The sequence below is a fragment of the Larus michahellis genome, chromosome 1 (genome assembly GCF_964199755.1).
Source record: "Larus michahellis chromosome 1, bLarMic1.1, whole genome shotgun sequence".
Lineage (NCBI taxonomy): Eukaryota > Metazoa > Chordata > Aves > Charadriiformes > Laridae > Larus > Larus michahellis.
The window spans coordinates 201,623,619-201,650,109 of NC_133896.1; the positions used below are offsets into that span (position 1 = coordinate 201,623,619).

Here is a 26,491-nt window from a genome sequence, read left to right on the forward strand (position 1 = left end):
TATCTTAGTAATAAAGTACTACACAAGAATTTTACAGTAATATGAAATTTTGGCTTTATTTTAGACTAGATTAGACTATTTCCATTGGAAGGGACCTACAGTGATCACTTAGTCCAACTCCCTGACCAATTCAGGACTAACCAGAAGTTAAAAGCACGTCATTAAGGGCAATGTCCAAATGCTTCTAAAACACTGACAGGTTTGGGGCATCGACCACCTCTCTAGGAAGCCTGTTCTAGTGTGTGACCACCCTCTCGGTAAAGAAATGCTTCCTAATGTCCAGTCTGAACCCCCTTGGTGCGGCTTCGAACCATTCCCATGTGTCCTATCACTGGATACCAGGGAGAGGAGACCAGCGTACCAGGAAGAACAGATCAGCAATTACTAAATTAAAAATTTAATTCCTGGTGCCCAGCGACAGGACAAGAGGTAATGGGCACAAACGTGAGCATAGGAAGTTCCACCTAAACATGAGGAGGAACTTCTTTACCCTGAGGGTGGCAGAGCACTGGCACAGGCTGCCCAGAGAGGTGGTGGAGTCTCCAACTCTGGAGACATTCAAAACCCACCTGGACGCGTTCCTGTGCAACCTGCTCTGGGTGACCCTGCTCTGGCAGGGGGGTTGGACTAGATGATCTCCAGAGGTCCCTTCCGACCTTGACCATTCTGTGATTCTGTGATTCTCCATGTTAGATTATGTCTATTTGTCAAAAGGCAGATGTGTCCATAGAGGCTTTTATACTGTAGTCAGGAAATAGATTCTTAGAGCATCTGTGCAGTCAAGAGTATCCAGCTAGTACTGGAACTGTGCTCTTCATTTGTAGTATCTTTCTCTTTGTGTCCTAAAATTAGTCAGTCAGTCACAGTCCCTCCTTAGAAAAAAAACAAGATACCCCAAGCGTCTCGTATCCCCAAAATTGCACTGCAAGAGATAGTTTATAATGAAGATAACTAAGAATAGAAGTCCTCTACTGCTGAACAATTGCAATTATGTGGCAAACAGTAACTATAGCTAAAATTAGGTTGTATGGATGTATAATTCCAGATGAAACAGAAGTTTTGCCATATGAAATATTAAAAAATACCTTGATAAAGGCTCAGAAAGGTCAAGTAAAACAGCGAAAACAATTTCCGTTAATGACAAATTGGGATATACTTTGGAAAAAAAAGTAAAATTCACATGAACATATATTCCTATTAGAATTAACAAATGCAAAAAAAAAAAAAACAAACCACAAACCACATACAAATATTTATCTATTAGAATCACTGAATGCAAAACCCCAAAATAACCACATTCTCAAGCAATTAAAATGGGGGGTAATTTTATTAATGGTCAGAAAATATAAAAAGTAATTAGTTACTAGACATCTCTGGACTTCCAAGGACTGAGGGGAAATGTCCAAGTCTTCTTGATTCTTGTTCTTGTGCATGTTTATCACTTGTGAGCTTGAATAATGACGTAACAGAAAAATCACCTCTTCAAAAAAAGATTTTTTCCAGTTCTCCTGACTTCCCACTGCTGTTAGAGCATCTAATATGACATGAAACAAGAACTGTCGGAAACAATTGTTTTAGTGTTTCCCCCCAAAGCATGTTGAGTTGCTTATGTTTGATGTGTTTTTTAGATTTGTAAGGGGTAGGACAGATGGCCATTGATGGACAGATTGAGACCTTGCCCCTTCCTGAGGATAGGGCTATGGTGAATATCTAGAAAGGGATGTCATCTTCTAAACCTGAGCAAAACAGCGAGCCAAAGGAGGACCGAATCTTTCACCTATAAATAGAAAGAAACATCTGAAAGTTACTGTTGCACCCATTAAAGCTATAACAATGTAATTGTTTTAAATAGTTAAACAAGGTGGAAAATACTCCAATAGGAACCTTTTGGAATATAAACGCTGGACCCCCGAATCTACAAGGTTTTAAGGGAGACCCGCCCAGACCGTCTCATTAAAATGATATCTATAAGGAGGTCCAAAAAAGCTTTGAAACTCAGAATATTTATGTTTTATTAGAGTATGAACAAGAATAAACAAAACAGAAAAATCTGAAAATCACTATGCAAGACAAGATGAAAATAAGACGACTTATTATAAATAAGTATCCAACTGCCCATCGTGTCAGTGCACAGCAGGTCCTAGAGTCTGGTTTATAGAATTTTTTCCATTTATGAGCACAAACAGCTGGCTGTGGGTCTACTGCCTTACTTGTTATATACACTTATACACTAACACACTTAGCAGTACTTCAATATCTGCTTCAGCTCCTTGCTGCCACGCTCCTCTTCCTCTTGGATCTTCTGCTTGGATTTCACCTTCGCACAATTTGATTAAAAGCTATTTACTTTCTGTGGGTTTAATTCTGTACGACCCTTTAAAGAGGTTAAGCAGCGAGGCAGCAAGTGAAAAGCTGCACGTCTGCTTTGCGCTCGCTGCTGTACTCTGTGGGAAGATGAGCCTGACAGGTGAACTGGAACAGGGGTAAGGCAGCACAAACTGCTTTTCTAAGAGCAATAAAGCAAGCTCAGGTTTGTAGACCCTTTCAAAGAGTCCAGCTGAGGAAGGGAAGACTAATTTGGAGTCTGTGGCTTGCGTGCAGACTGGAAGATGCAATGGAGAGTCCCTGCTGTAGTAGTATCTTAAAGGCAGAAGATGTTGCCTACCTTAGTACTGGGGAGAAAAAAAAATCCCACCAAACTTCAAATGTCCAAGTAGATTTGGAATGATTTTGTCCTATTGCACGGCTGGTACAATTCAAGAATTCTCCTAAGTATGAAATTCAACTATTGTTGGCTTGAGAAAGTGAAGTGTTAGCTTTTTCTCAGGAAGAAAGCCAGAAATGTGTACTTCGGTTTATATGAAAGTCTACAATATTCTGGTCAGGGGAGTAGAGTAAAGCACTTTCTAAGAGGTTCATTATTTTGTGCACTGGCATTTTTATTTTAGGGTATGATTCACTGTGCAGCTACTCACAGCTCCATCTGCAAGCACTCTGTGACAGGCAGAACAGTGTACTTACAGTTGTATTCAATACAGTCTGTCAAATCACTTCTACAACAGATGTCAACAACACTGACAATCAACAGAGAACCACGTTTCCCGTTCTTTGGTCATTACATTTCCTTTTACATCACTTGTCCTTCACTAAAACAACAGCAAAATCCCCAAACCCACTAAACGTCCAGAGCAGAATAGTCTAGTCTTCTGCCTTGCGGTATCTGAAGAATTCAAGTGAAATGCATGGCTATCACCCAGTATAGGTGGCTGTATAAAACAGAAAACTGAATGACTGACACTCCATGGTCGAATAGGTTTAATAGGTCTTGGAAGCTCTGCATCTGTACCCGTATTCTCATATTGCATAAAGCTTTGTACAGATACAAACCCTAAAGAATATGATGAGTTTACCGCTCTCTTTTGCTTTTTTCCTATTTCTTTTTGCCTTCCCTACCCACAGACATATCAGAAGTATAACTGACCGAGAGATATAAAAGTTCCCCCGATTTATTTTATCATTAAATGTTATTTTTCAGTAACATAATATGTATTTCTGATGTAATAAAGCAGATGTATTTAATCTGCATTTGAAATAATAGCATACAAAATCATGTAAAACTATGTTTAAATCCTGTGATTCAGTGTCTACTTCATCAGTTAGAACAGGTTTTTTCATTCAGTACCAGCACGCATCTTCCCAGAAAGGCAGGAAGCACGAGAGAAAAAAAAAAAAAAAAAAAAAAAGGATTTAGGCACCCAAGAAAAGTGTCTCCTGTTCCAAAAGATTTAGGAGAAGAGAAGTGGAAATATGAAAATTACAGTGCTCTGGCCAGGACACTGTAACAGGAATCACGGTCCCTGAGCTCATTCCCTGACAGACTCAATGCCCAGAAAGTTTTAGTGGATTGTAATTTTATATTTGGAGAAACTCACTATTGAATTATTTCCATAGGAGGAACCTGCCTTAGTTTAATTTTCTTAAAACTGCAGTCATCAATAACCATGATAAAAAGATGGAACACTAGTTAAATATTTATGAGAAAAGATGAAGTGTTAATAAAGTGCTTCTTCCCTGTTAAACAACTGGAAAAAGTTCTTGTGCGATGGTCATACTACAGACTAGCATGAATGCTCAATGAGAGAGAATAAGTCAGAGTGGCTGTTTAGCTAGTATAAATTAAATTAATAAATTCTCAATAATTCTTAATTTCTTTTGTTGCACAGGTTCAGCTTTCATAATCTTAGAAGTACTTCCAAAAAATAAACTGAAATTTAAAAGCTAACAGAAGAAAGCAGAAGAAAATAAATAAAAATGAAGGAGGAGTTAACCCAAAAGTAAGTTTTAGCTAATATGTAAAATGTAGTCATTTACCTAACTAAATCTTGCTCCAAGAGAAATGGGGATGTTAGTATAAATCAATGTGTGCAAAACAAGCACATACAGAATCTATACCTAAATTTTATTTAGCAATAATCTAGACAAAAAAGAAGCTTTAAAAATTTTCATTGTACATGATTGCTCATGTTCACATGTTTTGATGAATATTCAGTGTAGAAGACAAACAGGAATAACTGAAGGCTTCAGCTGTATAAGGAAGTTACATGATCTATTTCTAAACAATCTGTCTTTATATTTACACATATAAAACAGAACTTTGCAGAGGATCTGCTTAAAACTTTCACTTACAATGAGCTCCTCAAAGTAAATCAGAAGTTTTTAAATCTCAGTTACACGATAAAATATAACTCTTTTTTTTTTTTTTTTTTTTTTTTTAAAATAGAGAACCTGGAAGCAGCCAGGTAAGGCAAAACATAAATAGAGGAAAGCCTACAAACAGGTAATTTCCTGCTCATTTCTCTTTGGTCAGAGAGAACCCTTGCTTAAAGAAAATCCTGGATTTCAGACCTGATGTCCGTCCCCTCAGCAATTTTATGAGTTCTGGGAAACCCTGAAGTTTCCTCCAGAATCAAGGAGGTTTCCATTTTATCACCTGTGAAATCTGACTTGCAGCTCTGTGGCCTTTACAGCAATTTCTCCTCTTGGCTGTTCCTCTGGAGCTGCAGGCTCCTAGACTCTTGCCATGTTTCTCTCTGCCTTTTTACTCCTTGGTAAACTTGTGTTTTCTGACATTGCCTTTTCTGGAGTATTTTTCAATGTCCTTTAAGGAATGAACAACCTTCTCTGCTTCCATGAGGCCTTACCTGATTCAGTCACTCTTGTTAATGGAACACAGCAAATAAGAAGAACAAAAAGGCCCGAAGTTAGGCAATCTGCCATACCCCCCTATGTCTACATTGGTCGCATGCTGTAGGATGAATTAGCTGCTGGACACAACAATACACTTTTCTTCAACAGTTTGCATAGTATACGCCACATTATAACCAAATAATGGATTCTCTGAAATCAGACATATTTCCACTGTTACTGAATGAAACAATTTCTTGCAGACAGTGTCGGAAATGCTTTTATCCAATACTGATTATCTCCCGCAGTTTTCTTTGGTAGCCAAAAAAAAGTAATATTCCCAAAGCATTTTACTTTTCCTTTAAAACTATGCTATAAAACACTAAATGATTAATGATTTTCCATTTTACAAGTTGCCATTGTAAAACTGTTCTGAAGTAGATTACTCTTAATTTTGCACTCAAAATCGTACTACACCCGATGACTCACTAAAAGAATGTCAGGGAAAAAAGCCTTAGCATTTTAAAATACCAAAAATGGGGGGGGAGGAGGGGCGGAGAAAAGGCACAATAAAAAGCATTTTTAGTGCTACAAAGTGAAGCAGCTTAAAACACATATACGTCAGCTATTATTTCAGAAACTAGAAGCATACAGTATTTTGTAGCGTTTCCATTTTTCACTCTGTAACTGAGTCTGAGCCCCTCGCTTCTAAACTGCTAAGATCCGTTTAGACCTGTACCACACAGGTAGAGTCAACCCAGCAAGACAGTTCACAGAAAGGATTCCTCACCTTGAAGGCCTCGCCAATCTTTGGTTAACAAAATGCAGCTATATTTTAAAATATAATTTGATTGACGATTTCCTGAGATCACTTCATGAAGACTGCGTACTGAACCATCTTTAAGACTCCCAGGCTGAAGTACTTAACCCAGAGTCACTTTTCTGGGTCAAGATGATGGTCCTCATCAGGCAGACGATAGAAGCTCAGCGTTTAGCTGAGATCCTCAGGAGTTTTTATCCCTTCTCATGTTCGAGGAAGACAAAAAGACCAATGGAAAGGAAGCAGAAAAAGGACAAACAACTTTTCTCACCAACCACAACAATAAAATAGCAATTTGTGCTCTGACCTTCTTTGGTAGAAACTCAAACAGCCCTTTAAAGAGCAAGAGTAGAAGTGTACAGTAAATCATCTTTAAGAGTCTGCTTTTGAAGTTCAGAACTTGTACAGAGGTAGAGCTTTAGTACCAAAGGTTAAGTCACAGCCCTTGATCCATCAGATCATTTCTGAGCTACCACTCACTACAAAGGCTGTAAAAATAACAATTATTGTTAATAATATACCCCAACAATCTGTTGGCCCCACTGAGATTTTAGCTTTGCCAAAAAGCAAGCAGAAAAATTAGGCACATGAAAAGTGTATTTAATTAGGAACTTGCCACCTGGCATAAGTAAGTAAATTATAAGTGTAGCCCTTTTAATACAGAAGAATCTATAATCAACCAGGGAACAGACCATAAGCTATTTCTTGTTTGACTGAAATGCGTAAATTAGGTACAGGAATAGTGTAATTATCTAGAATTTTGAAGGGTTATCCAGGAGGCTGAGCGGTGGGTAACCACAGCAAGCAGAGTAACTATAGTAAAACTGTTGACTTAAAACTGACAGATATAAATTGATAATTTTGGCAGCCTTTAAGAATCTGACGCCCTACCTTATTAAGCAAAGTTATAACACACTTGGAAAATAAATAGCTGAATTAGTTTAAAGAAATAAAAGCATGCCTAGCATTCTTTCTGGAGTGCTATCCGGAGCAACGTTTATTAGAATTGGGTATCCCATCCTGACATGCTATTTTGGAAAAAAAAAATAAAAAAAGAAAAGCCAAGTACAGAAATGGGCAACAAAAGTAGGTTCTACTGAGCTGCTCTCATTGGGCAAAACCGGAGACAATTGATTTGATCTTAGTAATAAACATTACCAACAAAAGCCTAAGTTTCTCCTTTAGTGAACTAGTAATTCATAATAGCTTCAGAATAACTAGTCAATGTAATGGTTGGTTATGGTTAAAGAGTTATGGTTAGAAGTCCTTTCCCCTGTTATTCAGTCAAAACATTTTACTTTACATCTCTACTCCTCACACTTAGTTGGATTTGCATCTGCTAAAGTGAGAACAGCTGCATCCTACTTCATATGATCATCTTCACTGTCTGGGTAACTACACCACCTAGGCAGGCTGCTTCATTTTTACCTCTGCAGTCAAAACACCCAGCCCATCGGCTGTTAGCAAATGACTGCAGCGCCAAACATAGACCCAAGCTGCGGATCAGCCCCTCCAGTAGGAAACAACTTGGGCCTGTTGGAGCGGGTCCAGAGGACAGTCACAGAGATGAGAGGGATGGAGCACTTCTCTTCTGAGGACAGGCTGAGAGAGTTGGGGTTGTTCTCAGAGAAGGCTCCAGGGAGACCTTATAGCAGCCTTCCAGGACCTAAAGGTGCCTACAGGAAGGATGGGGAGGGACTCTTTATCAGGAGTGTAGCAACAGGATGAGGGGTAACGGTTTGAAACTGAAAGACGGGAGATTTAGATTAGATATTAGGAAGAAATTCTTTCCTGTGAGGGTGGTGAGGCCCTGGAACAGGTTGCCCAGAGAAGCTGTGGATGCCCCATCCCTGGAAGTGTTCAAGGCCAGGCTGGATGGGGCTTTGAGCAGCCTGGTCTAGTGGGAGGTGTCCCTGCCCAGGGCAGGGGGTTGGAACTAGATGATCTTTAAGGTCCCTTCCAACCCGAACTGTTCTATGATTCTATTTAACTGGACTTTTTGCAAGCAGAGATGAAATACTTTGGTCACATTATGTTGAGCTGATCTAGTTTTTCCTCTGGGCTTGGTCCACTCTGTCGTAGCGGTGCTGCTGTCTGACATTTGGACCTGGAGCTTAGCAACCCAGTCCCAGAGCAGCTTATCAGTCCCAGTCCCAGCTGCTGGGAGGCAGCAACTCTCTTCTCCAGCAGCAGTGGGTGACTGGGTGATCTTTAAGGTCCCTTCCAACTCCAGCCATTCTATGATTCTATGAACTTCCAGAAAATCACTGTCCATTTCCGAAGATAAAGGTGTTTGACAGCCTCTGACCTACTCCGTTACGTTTTTTTTAATCCATCAGAGCAGACAAGCACCACAATCAGTGTAAAAGCGTGGTGTCATGGTCAGCTACTGCACAAAACAGAATGGACCCTTTTATTCACAGTACAATTCCCTGCATACCCAGTTCAACCATGACTTACAGCTCTCTGCACTGTTCGTAGCATTTTCTAACAAAGTATTAGTCATGTTTCCTGGAATATTGACAGGAAGAGGCCTTAAAGGATGACTAGCAACATATGAGTAGTCAGTGCCAACCAAGCCTTTCAGATTTTCAGAACGATTTTCAGAATCTTTGGGGCTCCTTTTCCTTATTAGTGGTTGTTATACTTTATAATTAACTGGTTTTACCGGCCTTGTAGGATCCTTAAAATTTGATTCTAGGCTTGGCCACTTAATTTTTATATTCTCAAACAAACTCTAGTGGATACTTAATGTACTTCTCTTTCCTAATTAACTGTGTTTGATGTGCTTGGATTTAAGCTTTTTTTAAAGTCAAGGACATATTGGTTTACTAACAATAGCTACTAGTTCTTATTTCTTATAAAATCTGATCCTCCTTGGCTGCCTTCTATACAATAGCCCCAAAAGAAGAAAAAAAATGAATGAAACAGACATATAGCCCGATACATACCTGTATGCATGTCACAATATATACAGATATCTCCCAGAATTCCCCAAGTCTCTACTGGCCGCCACAGGACAGAGGAAACAAAAGTGATGGTGTTTTTTTAGACTACCGAAATAGTTCAAGAAGAAAAGTTCTGGCCAATACTATATTCAGATTTTCTCCAGAGAACGGTACAGGAACAAAAGCAATATTTGTGGATCCTTGTGTTCTCCTTAAATTTTTAAGACTGAATCAAGGAGGGTTTGGTACTTTGACACCCAGGGACAGAAGAGAAGTTGCCTCCAGCCACACAAATTTCCATGACGGGGTCCCTGCATAAGTCATTAGCTGAAGACCGGGAAGTCAGGGAAGACGGAAACTGAGTGTTGTATTTGTGATATTCAGCATCCAGCAGCACACAGGAATACTCTTCCTGCAGCCACATGGGTGGCCAAGTGACTGCCAAACATGAAGTCAATGACTCATCTTCAGGTTCCACATTCAGAAACTGTTTGGAAGGAGCTGAACAAAAAGGTCTTTAGACTGTTGCTGGGGAAGTTGTTCAATCCTTGGGGTGGATTGTAACGACACTTCATGTGAAGGCCATACATTGAAAGACCAGGACAAGAGCAGGAAAGTACTGTAGGAAAGTTTGACCTTATTCTGAGATCAACTAATGGAAGTAATCTCACTGCCACAAGAGACAGACCCTGAACAAAAAAGGAACATTTTGGGGTTGCTGTTTTAGTAGGCAATCTGCCACAGGCAGATACCACCTCTGCTCTTGATGCTTAACATGGAGGTTACAGGTTAAGGAGAATAGCCTTTAAGATTTGGAAGACTACCTCTATGAGAAACAAATCTGTACACACTGAACATTCTCCAGTAACACATTCCCCAAGATGATACACGAAATTAGTGGACCCATTTAATCATACAATGTAACCTCTATAGGAGAGGCCAACAGATAAAAAGAGATTCTTATGCATATAATTGTATGTCTGTGCTCAAGTAGCATTTTATATCCACGTATATTGCAAGGACCTTGTATCCTTCCCTTGTCTTTCACTGCAAAAGAATAGATCTAATGCACCTCTCGTTGCCAGTCAGTGGTTCTCTGGCAAGTACCAGCTGCCTTCTCTTCATGGAACTGGTGATGGTGATGCTGTTTCTTCACTCACGCTCAAATAATCTGAGATAAATATATGGACAGTCTTGGACAGATACTTGGTTAATCCTCAAACCATGGTTTAGAATGGCAAATTATATAAGGATCTATATATTACATCTATGTATTTTAATCAAATAGATCTGGATCAGGATACAGAGATATATATAGGAAATGGTGTGCACGAAGCATTATATGTAGACTTCGTGATACGGACTTTAAAGAATTATGCAATCAATTTCTGATTAACTATCTTACATTTCTATTGTTTCAATAAAATGAATGAAATAACAAAACCCTCTAATTTATGTGAATACCCTGTAAAATTTGAAGTATTCTGTGGTATTTTTCTAAATAACACATCCTTGCTGATTGCAGGGGAGGTTGGACTAGATGACCTTTAAAGGTCCCTTCCAACTCAAACTATTCCATGATTCTGTGATTCTGTCTATCCATATTGCATGTCAGTACTTTACACTCTAGGCCAGACAAAATATCATAGATCGCACACCTTAAATTTTAAACAGTTTTAACATTGACAGATACATTAAATAATTCTAAAACTAATTAGAAAGTTTTAGTTGTTACACTGTGCCACTCCAAATTACTCACAGTGACAAAGTTGGTTTCTCAAGCCACCATCTTGCAAGTGTATACACGAGTTAGACAATATATTTTCTGTACTTCCTAGATTGCAGTGGGATCAATGGCAAACATAATTGTAAGCATAAATTTAAATTTTCACATAACCACAGTCCATTTAATTATCTGTTTGGTCCGTATCTGGCAAGACAGTTTTCAAAAAGATACACCAAATATATTTGTACGGTTTCATGGATTACATCAGTGGTTTTTGTTTGTTTTGTACTATTATTTCTACTTGTGACATATTCTTAAAGTAAGCCTATACCTTAGATAGCTTGCTTTCTTTTCAAGTAATCATGAACATTTGGAACAATGATTTGCATACACATTCTCAAACAGCCAGCTCCACTTTAAATCTTCCTCTTATACTAGTAAAGATAAGCAGGTAATTTGTATTTGTTAATTATTTTATGGTTTAACAAAAAATATGGAGGAAATATGTCAATGTAATTCATATTTACTTACAAAATCAGTGTTATACACCCATTTATTACAAAAAAATCAACATAATTAACCGAAAATATTTTGGGCTATATAAATTTTAAACGGCATATTAAGAAAATAAATATGCCAAGCAAAGATAAGATTCATGATGTGTTTAGTAAACAGTAAAATTAACATGCTTACTTATATTCCTCTATGAAAAATATAAGTACCTTAGAATCATTTTTTTAAATGGTCTTACTGGAAATGCCACATAAAATCAACTTCTTATTCTGTGTAGGCCCAGGGAATAGATCCAGAGGAGGGCAAAGGACCCAGTCAGCAAGATGTGCTAAAAGATAGCAAGACAAACAGACGGACACGCAGCTAATAGTGTGGCAATTTCTTCTGAACAAAAGTTAAAAAAACCAAAACACCACCTTATACTTACTTTGCGTTCCCAAAAGATAACTAAGCATAAACAAGCTGTGGGTATTCTTTTTTTTTTGTTTTACTGAAATGGTAATTTTCAATTATCAGCGCAGAGAAGGTTCTGTATCGCTCCCTCAGAACCAATAACCTTTCAAACTTTGAGATACATATTTGAAGTGTTTGGTGCAGAAGAAGCACTACTGATAACTGGCTGCCTCTGAAGGATGCTTCCCTGTATTCAGTAGATTGCAACACAGCATTTGTAACAATGTCAAGTAATAACAAATCTCACACCTCATTCCTAAGCCAGTCTCATGCAATTAATTACAGTTCTTGGTTTCACCTGTTTTAGTAAGGATCCATAAACAAGAGCCTTGTGAGAAAACATTCAATTCCCCAAATTAATGCTTTCCTGAATGTGAATAGTGTAAGTTTTTCAGGGAGTTGCATCCATCTCAGTTATCAGACCTGGTGACCTGCCTTTGGAGATACCCGTAACTTTTATTATGCATAGGTGCCTCAGTCATCTTGCTTCTTTTCAGCCACTGCGAAACTAACATTCAGTCTGAAAAGACAAAGATTGAATGAGGCAGAATGCTCACAGACATTAGAAAATCCTGACTTCTCAGAACTGTTAAGAAAATTCTTATCACAAATAACCCTAATAATAAAAATGTAAAGTATAATTTTGTGAGTAAAATTACCAAAAGTCTGCCTAGTGCATTTGTTAGTCTATGCATTAGCTTCACATAACCATAATCATAATCATAAACAATACAACATAATCATAAACAATAATCTTTGGCATAAACTATGTAAAAATCTGAATGTTTCACTTAATAAATTAAATAATAATTAAAAGGAGGAGGATATTGATTTTACAAGGAAGGAACTTTATGAAGCCACTGAAAATTTACACTAAAAAAAAATGTCCAAAAGAAAGTTTTACAAATTAGCAAGCTTTGAAAAATTTACAGATTTCAAAGCAGTTAAAGCTAAAAATTTTCATAAATTACTCAAACTATAGCAATGCAGAGAATTTGGCTACTATAGACCATTTGCCGCATGTTTTCCATTTTCCTTATAGCACTTACAAAACCAAGGTGAAAGCAGAAAAGGATTTTATCACTGTGAGTTGCAGAATCTCACACCAACAGACCTAAAGAAACCAAAAGGGCCCAAACAGGGAAAACTGTGGATGTGTGAGGTGTTCTGCCTGGAAAGAGGAACTGCAGTCAACCCATAAAATAGAAGCAGTAACTACAGAAGTCCAAGACAAGTTTAGGGCAAAAAACGACGTCCTGGTGTACCACATCAACCCTCCTGCCAGAGCGCTCTCGCTGCCTTAATAGCTACTCAGCATGCGGCTACAATCTAGGTCCCAATATAGGAACAATTAAAGAAACACCGGACCCTACATAGCTACAATATGACATCAAGCTTTTTTTTTTTTTTTTAAATAACCAGAATAAAAGCAATCTCCTTAGAAAGGTATTTAAATTCTTAGAAAAACTTAAAAAGTGAGTTCATTGAATTTTCCCAAATTGTAAATAGTATATTATCTTCCACTCTCTATAAAACAAATGTTGCTTTCCACATTAAAATCTGGTTTGATGAATAGCTATTGAACTCCATTTGAGATAAAATTTGCTCGTGTACTATTTACTTTTTAACTGTTTCAACTAATTTACAAAAATATGCAAAAAAATGTAGCTTAAAACCAAAATATTCACTATCTACCTTGCATCTGTTGCTAAAGTCAATGATTTTACAGCTTTTTACTGAAGGGCTTAACTCAAGACTCAAAAATAAATTCTCTTTTCATCAAGCTCCTGTCTGTGAACCATTCAGCATTACATAGGGGAATTGTCCTATCAGCGTTCATAAATACAGCACATTGTAGCTAGGCAAAGAAACAAAGCTTATCTCCAATGTTATTTTTAACCCTCATCCAACATCTTCTATGGCTTCTCAACTGAAAGGGCTGTTAGATCTCCAGTCCCTTCTTTACCCTGATATTCTTGCTTAGTTGCATTTTTGAAGCTCCTTCCTACGATTGTAGTTTTCAAAACCAAGGGGAAAATTTCTCCTTACCAGTAATGGTGGATAATTCCTCGGGTAATTCACAAGTGCATTTTAGCAAAGGGTGTGTTTGTCCTAATCACAAAAGACTGCAGTCTTCCCTCGCGTGTCCACAGGAGAAATGCTCTAATCCCTGCCCCCACTACCACTGCATACGGCAAAACATGCCCACTGCAATTTCTGTACCAATGCCACCTTCAATCAGTTCCTTTCAGATGCAGAGACATATGTAGAGAAGACTTGCCTTTTCTATCCAATGTATGTATAGACTAGAAACCGCTTTTTTCAAGGACTCATGTCAGTATTCTAACAGCTGATGGCACGCACTACCCAACCATCAGTTAAACAGTGGCGGTTTGAAAAGTTCCATTATAAAAGTGACTGCAGACTTTGGGAATGGTGCAGTGCTTGATGTGTGACTTTATAGCAAGATGTCTGAGGAGAGATGTTAAAGAACACAGCTACTGAGGTCACTCAAGTACCAGTAAAATGCTGGTAACATAAGAGGATCAAACACAACACCACATATGTTAAGACAAATTCTACACCGAAACAACAGAACGTGCTTCACACCGTGGAAATGAAGAGTTTGGGAAACTTTCTGTAAGGCTTACACATGCAAAGGTAATGTATGAACACCTTTTTGATCTAGAGCATTTAACAATACAGAGAGAGATGAAGAAGCGTAAGGCCGACAAAGAACACCAGGAGGTGAATCTCCTAGATTAATTTAATGGCATTTTGCTGCAACAAAGAAAGCATCAAGGAAACATACTGAGGGACTTTCTGCCTTTCAGAAGGACAACACGGCAGTTGGACTAGATGATCACTGAAAGTCCCTTCCAACTGAATTATTCTGTTCTATTTTGTTCTAACATACATTTCTGTAACCTGGATTTCATTTGCCATTCTATTTGTCTCATCACTCAGCATCAGAAAGTCCTTCTGAAATTATTTAATTGATCCTAATTCTTTATTCTTTTGAACTATCAGACCTCCAATCCCCTGCACAGCCCTTTTCCAGGTCTTTTCTTTGATAGTACAAGTCATGCGTGTTGTGCAAGATCTGCATTATATGAACAGTCTCAGCACTGACTGTTGGAGATCTCCAAAGACAACGTTCCTGCACTGCAAAAATTTAGCATATATTCCTACTCTCTGTTTTTTAAGTTTAAGCAATCTGTTCATCCATTCAGTACCCTTCTACTTGTGCCATGGCTGCTTAGTTTCTTGAACTTCTGGTTAAGGATTCTCTTGAAAGCTCTCTGGAAAACTGAGGAACCTATAATCAATGAGATCGTTTTTACTGATATAATTTCCCAGTGCAGGGACACATGATGTCATACATCTAGAACGAAAATTACACTGGAATTGCTCAAAAGGCTGATCTAAAGTTTGAAAGCAAAAATATCTAGCCAGATTCCAAGTCAAAAGTATACAATAATTTGCTTTATCGGGTTCTTTTCGTGGCTGTTTTGCCTTTATGACGCATACTTCAGAAACTTAAGAATTTATCTCATTTTTTACCTTTCAGGGTACAACAACAAAATCAATGTCAAAAAGCTGCATCTAAAACTTTCAGATGCATCAAAGAACAGAAATTATACATGACAATGCTAAAGACTGACACAATGCAAAGAAGCTTTTATTTTAGCATCCAATTTTCTGAGAATTAAAGAACAAGTATCAAAGTGGTAGCAGTATTAAAATGAAGGTTGAAAACTGTCAACTTTTGATAGGAAGATTATTTTTAAAGTGGTAGAAACTAGTCAGACATTCCTAAGCCAAATGAGAGCCAATTAACAGCTTAAATGTTCAGGCTTACTTGGGAGAGGTACACACTAAAATATAAAGAGAAAAGTCTTTAAAAAGAGGCAGCTCACAGCTTATAGAAAGGCAGAAGAGAGTATTACACCAAACAAAATTCCACAGAACTGAAATAGCTTCTATTGTAATTAGAATTATTAACATAAAGGAACATGCTACTTTATTTAGGTAGAATTAATTTCCCTATTTCATGAGCCAGTGCAAGGAATTCTGAGATCTACTTTGGCAACCTATGCATGGTGATTTAGGTACTCATCATTCTTCTAGCAAACAACCTTGTGGATGATCTGCATGGCTTCAGACTCTGGAAACAAAAGACTACAACTATCCAAACACCTAGATTACGTAATACAACTTGGTTTCAAGGGAAAACAAAGGACAGACAAAAGAGAAAAAAACCCACAGCTTCATGAGGGTTCTGGGTAGTTCTACTGAAAATGAAAGTACTCTCAGTATTGTTTAGAAATCCTGATACAGAAAAATGGAAAGAAACTCCATAAATACATATATTTCAAGATGTAAAACAGTCTCTAAACATTCCTGAAAAAAGAGACTGTATGTTTTTATCAAGAAAATACACGAGGTAGTTGAAACTATAGGCTCTTAATTTGCTTGATCTTTTAACAAATCTTTCCTATCTTTCATTGTACATTTTTTCTCTTATGAAGCTTTTTTACCTACTGTTCAGAATTTTCTTGTACATATGATGAAAGAAATATTACTCATGTATATTTCTTTGAAATGGCGTGCTTTACTCACATTCACGCTGTGTGCCCACTTTCTGTGTGTTGGTGTCTGCATATAGAAGTAGCATTTCATCTGAATGCCTTTTGCGTCAGCAGAAATATGCATCACCTTACCTTGTGCCGTGAAATGCAAAAAAGTGTATTCTCAATTCCTTCTAACCCCACGTCTCCTAGTAGGAGGAATTCTGAAGGAGAGGCAAAGGAAGGCTAGTGAATGTGCATTTAAGCAATACATACATATAGAGGAACTTTCTCCATTTCTTTCTTTTAGGTACTTTCTAGACGTTCATTCGCAACGCGAGCAAGCTCACAAAGCTCTGCCATACACAGGAAGTAAGTGGAAGTTGATTTTAAAACTCTCCGAGGAAACCCGCTCTGCCAAACAAATGCGACATCAGTCCTGCATGTCTTTGCAATAACAAACTGGTTTCTAAAAAGGTGAATGGAATTAACAATAGCTATTCTACAAATACTTAGATATAGTATCTTTTTTTGACAATTCCGCTAATGTGGTTTGAACACAGCGCAGAACTGACAGAACCACTTGGGAACCTTTTAACCATCTGAACAGCCTCTGAACAGACATGGTGATGTCCTTTTGATTTCCTCATAAGAGAAACTGCTGTGGAAAATCATCAGAAGGGTCAAGTAATCCTACCCTCCGTTTATTTTGTAAAACCCAGACAAATACTGTATAAGGAACTGTCTTCCCACCTGACGCCCCAAAAAACCCCAAACAAACAAACACGCAAAAAATCCAAACCCATGAGGTTTGGGCAAGAAAACAGATGTATTAACATCCTGATTCCAATTCCATCCTGGAGTTCCAGTGCAGCTTTGGAACTTCAAAATGATCCCGAGAAAATATCAGGGCCAGGAAAAACTACTGAATACAAAGGATGAGGCGTAAGAGAGCTTACATACCTCGAACTCATCCTGACACAGATGATAACTGCAGCTCAAACAGAAGCCCATGACACCTAGAAATTTTAAGTGTTCTAATCAGGGTATAATTATTATTAGTTTGCCTTGAACCCAAATGCGTACTAAAAGTACTGCAAACAAAAGTGTAAAGTGTACTGCAAGAAGTGTACTAAGACACCGTAATCAAAAACAGTACGCAAGTATTTTGTAACACTGTAATGACACAGCCTGATACAATGCATAAATATTTTATGTAAATATGTGAGTAACATGACTGCCAAAGGGACAAATGAAGATATGTTTAGATGCAGTAGGCCTCCAAGCAACAACAAATTGCCAAAGAACAAAATAAGCACAAGTTATTAACCCGACAGGGGATTGCAAATAGGCAGAACATTCTGTCAAACACCCAAGAAAAGCATCTGGAGAGACAAAAGAAAGTAAGTTAAGCAATATCAGGAGACGGTAAGACATCCCCTCCCTCTCTTTTGGGGAGAGAGGCAAAGAGGATAAAAACACGAAGAGGAAACACAGAAGAAAAGACAAGTCTGTTTCAGTTCTGTCCTCTCTCATCACAGGGCTCTCACATTTGCTCACCTTGAACTGAATGACTGAAACAAAAGACCATAGTCATCAGTGCTAATTGTATGGCACCATCCCCATGGTTTTATATATTCACAGCAAACCTGGAATATGATTGTTAAAGACTTGTATTTTCATATATGTTGTGATAACAATTAGCACAAACTATGTTGTTAATGATTTTAGTTGGCAAGATTTTGTTTTAAAATTTAAAACTGGCCTGATTTGTCAGTCTTCTAAACATTCCCTCCCGTTACAGCAATCTGCAGTTCCCTGATCTTATATGCGTGTGTACATACCTACATCTACATATATATACACACACACACATATATGTATATCCATGATTATACACGTACACCCATTCAGCTACAACAAGGACACGTATTCTTAGAGTGGTGCAACTAGTAAGTGTGAACCTGAAGTATTTTTAACCACGTTTCAGTTGGACACGGGATTCCCAATAGGTGGAAAAATGTAAGCAATTGTTTACAACTGCAGCTATAGCATCACTCTGCTCACTCCTTTTCTGCTTTACAAGGCTGCCAGAGCTCATGAGGGAGATCCTGAATGAATGAGGTTGTAGACGTAGGGGTTACAGAAGAACATCAAACTAGATTTGACATTCACCACAGGTCCAGAAGCCATGTAATTCACAGCAAATAAAGCTCAGGTTTTTCAAAAACTAACATCTTCTGCTTCAAAAAATCATGGAGAAATTGCAGAGAGAAAATGAAGCAACACAGAAAGGAGGTCAACAACCTATCTTTTTGTCACAGACTGTGGCAGCCTATCCCTTTATAGAAGAACTTCACAGGTGCAAAGAGATTCAGCTACAATCATGGAATAGCCGAAGACCTACACTGATAAAACACTTATACACAAGTAGTTGGTCAAGGTGGGCTGACGATAAGTGGGTGCACTGGTTTTGCCTGGGATGGAGTTAATTTTATTCATAGCAGCTCACATGGTGCTATGTTTTGGATTTGAGACCAAAACAGTGGTTTGATCTGTGTCTCAGCTATTGCTGAACAGTGTCATGCCCTTCTCTGTTTCCCACACTGTCTCACCAGCAAGTGGGCTGTGGGTGCACAGAAACTGGGAGAGAACACAGCCAGGACAGCTGACTCAATGGACCAAAGGGATATTCCATAGCAAACATAACACATGATGAAGCTCTGCTTTTCTGGAAATGACTGAACATCAACCTGCCAATGCGAAGCAGTGAATGAATTCCTCATTTTGCTTTACCTATTAAACCTACGCAGTTTTTGCTTTACCTATTAAACTGCCTTTATCTCAACTCACAATTTTTCCCACTTTCACCCTTCTGATTCTCTTCCCTATCCCGCTGGGGAGCAGGAGCAAGCAGCTGTGTGATGCTTAGCTGCCTACCAGGGCCAACCCACAATGGTGGGAAAACCAGTAACTCCTGGATGCAATAGCCACTCCAGACTATTTAGGGAGACGTGGACTTTTTAGAAACCACAGCAGTACCCCTCTGTCCCGTACATGCTCTGCCTTGTGGCTAGCAGCATTGCTCTTCCAGTAGATACTGGGGTAGTTAAATCTCCCGTGAGTAACAGGTTGTGTGATCGTGTGGCTTCCTCCAGCTGTTTCAACTATGTAGAAATATAATGCTCATATATCTTTCTAGAGATATTGTAATTATTTGTCTGATTTCAGATTGCAAGAATACATTACTTATCTTTACATCACTAATTGTCTACTATACTACAGCTGTTAATTCTGAATTGTCAGGCAAATGAGATAGTATTTTATATCGCGGATGTGAAAATAGATAAAAAGGTAGCAATGCCCATAACTTCACAATATGAGAGTATCAAAGTGAGAAGAATGAAGGACAGGAGGGAAAAGCATGAAAGCTGGCTGAAAGCCAGCCAAGAAACCTCAAGAAACATCTACTCGCTTTTTTATGCTCTGGTAACTTTCCCAGTGTCAGCCTCCTCTCCAGGCACGATCTGGTCCAGGCACTAATAAGTTTACACCGTTGGCACAACTGGCATTTTAGAACAGGGTGAAGGACTTTTCCGTTAAGCAGAGAGGAATGGCACTCTACTGCTCATCTCAAGGGCCTAATCTGTTTTCCAGAAGACATCTAAAACAGCACAACTTTTTGATTTACTCAAGGTAGACTACAAAAATAGGAATGACTGTTAGACCAGTGCATCCCAGGCAGCAGACGCTAACCAGTTCTTTCCTTCTCTTTTCTTACTTCACCTGGAGAGTTTCAGAAAAAAAACCCACCTAAAACTGACTTCTGCCATCACTCTCAGGATCATAGATGGTCATTTACCACCAGCTGGCATTCAGTCCCTGTCAAAGCAATGTCTGAGTTATCTTATTTATATATATGATCTGCAATGGAATGACTCCAGCCAAGATATTCACATAGAAAACTGCAGCATTTGTTCTTCCTCTGTGTGTGCTTCAGGAGGGCACGCCTGGGAAACAGAGTCCAACTACTCAGGACTGAAGTGTGTGATATCATTTCCTCCACCAACTCTGATCACATTTCAGACTACAGCTCACCAGTATCCAATCTCTATATGCCAGTCTGTCTAGCAGGAAGACACTTGGCAAATGACTTCAGGCTGAATTACAGTTTAACTTCCAGGGGATGGTAGAAAATTTACTGACTCAAGGAGGACTCTTTGACTAAAACTCCAGGTCCAGGGCATGAAGGAAGAAAAGGACTGGGCCTGACTTCCTTCACTGTTTTCATAGGGACTTCCTGGAGTATGAAACTAGTGAAAACATGCCACAGTACAGTAGTATTTCAGAGCACAGTAAGCAGATGAAATGCAATGATGCCTCTAGATAGTATGTATGCTAAGAAATTAGCCAGATCGAAAGAGAAAAGTGGACAAATTCCTGGAAGAGAGATCCTTCTAAAACTCACAAACAAAGGCATGGCATCCAGCTCTGATAATTCTTGAAATACATATTTCTAGAGTGTTGGATAATATTCTGGGGAATATCACTAAAAGCTTGACGTTTCCTGTATTCTTTCCTAGGCACTTGTTGTGACCCACTGTGAAAGACAGATTAATGGGCAAGATGGAGTTGTGGCATTTCCAAAATTTATGATAAATACAGCACTGGAGATACTGGCATCCCACATGCCTCTCTGAATCCTCTGTTTTATGTTAAGGTGAGGAAAGGCACAATTCATTTCTACCTGCAAGAGTTCGAGACTGAGCTGTTGCCCCTGTACTGGCTTCAGTTATCAAGGAATAGCTGTCACCTCTAGCAGGGAGCAGGGCGTAACTGGCATCCATCACAATGTAGACCAGTATTCTAAGACTGATAAAGATGATGTCTCAGGAACAGCAAAGAGTCCTGGAAAGTAACCAAGTCATTCAAAGAAGTCCTACATATAGAATGTAGATTCAGTTGAAAGAACCAGTCAGGGAATCCACAAGTCTTCCTTGGCAGCCCACAAATCTCTGTAGAGAGCCATGCACTGCAATTGCCACAGTTATAAACATTATGTAGAGAAAGACATATAAACAGATGCCATCTACTATTGCAAGACACATGGGGACTCCCCTTGAACATACCCCCTATAAGCTTGGTTCTTTTCAATATGGATGATTTGCAAATATATTTTTTACAATTGGCTATGAAAAGATTCATACTTGACTCACGTAGGCTGAAGTCATTCCTCAGGAATGAGCTGGGGGTTGGCACACGCCAAAGATAAGTATCATTCTTCTGTGCAATAGGGACAGGTGCCCAGAAAATGGAAAAGCAGGTGTCAGTTATCCTAGGCTTCTACACAGAAAAAGTCTAGACCTGATCCTGATCTCACTTCAACAGGACAACCTAGTGCAGTGAGGACTAATATTTGATGAAAGCAAACAGGCAAAGAGAATCATCCGTGGCAAGACAGCCGTCTCCTCCAAAGTTTGCAGTACAAGACCACAGATGCCAAATTACAACATTTCATATTAGCTCATGCTGCTGTATCCCATAAAAGAGGACAACCCTAAATAAACACTTTGGGATCACAGCGTCACCAACGGTGACAGTTACAGCAACATCATGTCAAGGCAATTACCGCAAACCAATGGCTTGTATAAACACAGTGATGGCATTCAAGAGCTAAGCCATTCAAGAACAAAGAAGCCTACGTTGGAAAGTTCAAAGTGTTCTGAAGTAGCTGCTACACGAGGTACACTCCTGCTTATATGCAGCAGGGATGCAACTTGCCTTTCCAAAGAGTCTCCGGCTTGAGAAGAATGGACGTCAGCCAGCCCCCACTAATCGTCTCAAGGAACAGGTGTGGTCAGTGGACATTCTTCTCTCTGAACTATTTTCTGATTGTACTACGATGTTATGTTCCCTGTTACTTACTCTCTGTTATATCTAAATCTTTTATTCTTTGCCACACAGTGATGTAGCACAAACAGACTGGCGTGAGAGTGAGCCACTCTAAGATTCATCTACAAGATGAAGTAGCACGCTCCAATTTGGTTTCTGAATTTGGTTTCCCACTTCCCTGTCCCTTTCTCTAGCCTATGACCAAAAAGGTAGACAGCTCATCAACCGTACCTTCTTCCAAGTTATATTAAATGAAGTTCGGTACTCTACAGTGTAAAATAACTCCTTTGCTTCTGTTCTGGAGAAAGAATTTTGGACTTCTAAAATTTACAGCCACTGCGCTGCACTACATATGTCTATTTTACATTAACCATATGTGCACTGTACATCAAGCCATGAATTATTTTAAAGACCTGTTGAATCATGCACAGTAGGTCATACTTAGCACAGGCAAAAGCCTCACAAAAAATTCCTAATAAGAAGTAACCTTGAGAAAAGGCCCACCTTGCCAGTCATTGTGAAAAGGTAAGCCCTCATTATGAGACTGTATTTGGTTTTGCATATTTTGTAAGTTTGTATACAAAAAATTCAATGTTACACACAGTATTTCCTTTCTTATAATCTAATAAGAATTATATTATATTATATTTAGCTCATTTTTACTTAGCTTGCAGCAGGTAAATTGAAATTCTTTACGGTAGTCCTATTTAAATCTTTCAAGAACTTAAAGAAACACAGCCTGTCAATACAACTTAAACTCCTACCATAAAATCCTGAAAAAAATCTGCCAAAACACATCAATATGAAGAAATTTACATTTATTTGGTTGTGACCTGTAATTTTTCAGGATGACAGCTTAGGCATGTGATTTATTTACAAAGATCATGTATTCCCCTCTCAGAAGGACAACTTCGATAACATTTAACCTGTCCTTGACTTCTGCTAACGTTTATTATGCCCATTATTATCTATTTATGTATTCTGTACCAAATATTTCTCTTAATACTTTAAACACGTGTGATATATTTTAAGAACATCAATATTCCATAATTCTAAATATACAACAAATATATAAGATTTGTTATAAGACTGTGACTTTCAGTGAGCTTGACAACAGAATTCGTCCTTTTACATATGCAACATGTTGGAGAGATCTGCTTTTACAATTTCTTGTAAAGGGTGCCTGCTCATTAGCAGTGCATGAGTATAATTCGCTTGATGTTTAGCCTTCTCTCAGCTACTGCCTTTTCCAGAGAACTTTTCAGTGTCAGGCTACAGGATGAACTAACTGTATGGGCAACAGCAGGCGCTTTCTTTTCTCAGGATCCTTGGGACAGAAATCAAGGAACAAGCACTGTACTGGACAAGCCCTTCTGGTGGTGGCACATTTTCAGTGGGCTGATTTTCAAAGAACCAACGAGCCCACTTTCTCTCACAGTGGCAAATACAATCTTATGCCAAAGAAGAGTCTGTAAGTCTTCAGAAAAAGATAGTGGCTGGAACTAGATAGCCATCACAGAACCATCCACAGCCTTTTCCCTGTGATTTTTGGGAAAGGTTCAGCACCAGGGGTAATCAATTGTTTTTGAAAGCAACAGATCACTCCAAACTACTTGGGAGTACACACATGGAAGTCTACAGTAAATACGGAGTAAGCGTAATATTTCTGGAGTGAGGAAAAAATATTTTTTAAAAACTACTCTTAACATTTTATTTTCAGCTTTGTAGCAATATAAGGGAAAAGTTTAGACCTGAGAAGTTTGGTAACTTGGTCAGTTACTGCGACCTTGTTTGTTACTTACGAAGGAGAACAAAGATGTGGTATTTTTGTTCAGTTGAAATATCTGAACCGCCTGCTAGCTCTGCTTTTCATTAGTAATTACATGCAAGGTCAAGCTGCTTTGACACCACGCAGTTTTGAAAAGGTGCTTCCATGGTTAAGCTACAAAAACACTGTGACCTTAATGTTACTATCAACTCAAGTTTGACGTAAATGTAAAAAAACTGGTTCATGTAGCCAGGAAATACTACATACCAAAATGTATCAGCGAGACTAGCTGAGAAGAATACACAAGCAAAATACAAAGAAGCATACGTGTGTTTATATATATTAAAAAATATTTTTTATATATGCACATAACAAAAGGGGGTTGTTCCTTGAAGCTTATTCTGAGGCAATATTTACTGCATTAGAGGACTCCATTCTGCCATACCTTACTAAAGGTAAACAAGACAATAGGAAGGACTTGTGATAAAACACAACAGCTTTTATTCCAGTTATAAAAATGTCCATTCTGCCACCTACCTGCTGAAGTAAGCCTGTGAATTCTCATTACAATTTCAGCATGGATGGTCATTAAAAAAAAACGGTAGCAAAAGTTAAAAAAAGATGATTGGATTCTTATGTGATTGCAATATAATCTGACACTTCTAAGTAACTCCGTACCTTCTGCCAGTGAACAAAAGGTTACATGGCGTGGGAAGTGTCTCCTGTCACTAAATAAGCAATGAGATTTATCCACTTGGAAAACTGGGCCCTATTTAGTTTGATATTTACGGAAGTTAGAGCATTATGACTTTATTATAAAATTATACATAAGCAGAGTACAACTTCTCAGTAACCTATTGCTATGTATTCTCTGCATTTACATCAAATCTATGTTAGATTCGCTATTAAAATACAAGGTCAATATTCTGAGAGACAGAAGGCAGTCCTAATGGCATGAAATGGTGTCGTGTCTTATTTGAGTATTTACTTGTATAGACAAAAACGAACTACTCAAGAACAGTAAGTCTCCAGAACCACAGCTTTCATTATATTTGTTTAATTCTGGGAAGAAGCACTAGTGAGTAGAATGTTCTCTTGCCTGCAAACAGACACTTCTGTAATGGAAAAAGATCTCTTAGTGGGACAGACATCCCTCAATAATGATGATGGAGAAGACTTATGTAAAATTTAGAACGATCAAACTCATTGAAACAAACGGCGTGGTTTCTTATGGCAGCTGTGATGAGAAAGACTAGGTATTTATTTCCAACAGTACATTAACTACATTACAGACTCTTCAGTAAGCCAAAGCTCAAGAAAACTCATATAACAAAACGTTTTACCTCTACCTTATTTAAAACTAACCTGCGCTGACCTCCTGAAACTGCTTAGTGAAAAGTCTTCCTCTAGGCTAAGCAAAACTTCTTCTGCAATTTCTCCTTCCAGTTATTGGAGCTCACTGTGGAATTTTGCTATGAAATGAGGCCAGACAGCTTTTCACTGGGGTTTCAAAACGCAATTGGCTTACGCTCAGACAATGAATAGAAAGAAAAAGTTATCTATACTAAAGAGAAGTGATAAGATTGCGTTATAAGAGGTAAGAAACGTGAATCAGGGGGACAACACGCAAAAGAAAAACCAAGAAATCGGATGAGAGAAGCAAACAAAAGGAAGGGACTGAGAATGGGTGGAGAAGATGGAAACAATCTGCAGTGGTAAAGCACACTCACAAGGAACAACTGCAGATCATGAAATAGGACACTATATGAAGGAATAGGCAGAAATATAAAAAAAGGAAGATGAAACAGGCAGGTGGAAAGGCACATTCCCACATACAATCTGAAATTCAACTCAAAATTCTCAACTATTTAAGTGTTTTGTAGAATAGCTGACTGCCAGCAAAACCATTGAAAATTATGTGTCAGTGGCCTAGTAATAAGGCCATTGGAGACAGTGGAGAGGACAGACTACTAATGCCATCAGTATCGCCATTTACTCAGGTGATATAGGGCTGTGTTGCATAAGTATGGATGATGACCGATGATAACTCCCATGAAGAGACAATACAATAACATTAACAGTTCTTATTAATCAAGTTTTAAAATTACCAAGAAAAAAGAGACATAAAACCAAGAGAAGACACAAAGGCGATGACAGTAATTTTATCACTACATAAGCAAAAGCTATTAAAATCTTTTATTATAACAGAGAGTAACAGGAGCATCCCATCAGAAAGGAGTCAGATGTTCGGTATTTCATAGGAGTAGATGGAAAGTACTTGCTACTACCAATTACTGGAAGCCTGGAGAAGTTTCCACTTTTCCTTAAGAAGTGAAGGGGCCTGGAATAGAAGCTTGTTCATTTACATGATTTTACAATGAGTAAAGACAATTACTGAAATTTTAACACTACTTAGCAAAATTTAATGGTACTACTTAAAAATTGGAAAGCTATAAAAATTGTCTTGCTTAGACAACAAGTCAACACAGACCACCAGTATTAACCCGCAGTATCACCAAAATCACTTAATTTCAGCTCTTGGCTGAATAGTGTATATGGTAAGATGCAATTACTGTGAAATAGAAGTCACTCTTTTGCTCAGTTTGTAGAGGTGAG

General features: G+C 38.4%; 1 protein-coding gene across 3 annotated transcripts in view; it reads right to left on the minus strand.

Annotated features, from left to right (window-relative positions):
- SGCG (sarcoglycan gamma) overlaps nucleotides 1-26,491 on the minus strand; it is a 142,854-nt gene that overhangs the window by 102,541 nt on the left and 13,822 nt on the right. The gene's annotated exons all lie outside the window — the stretch shown is intronic.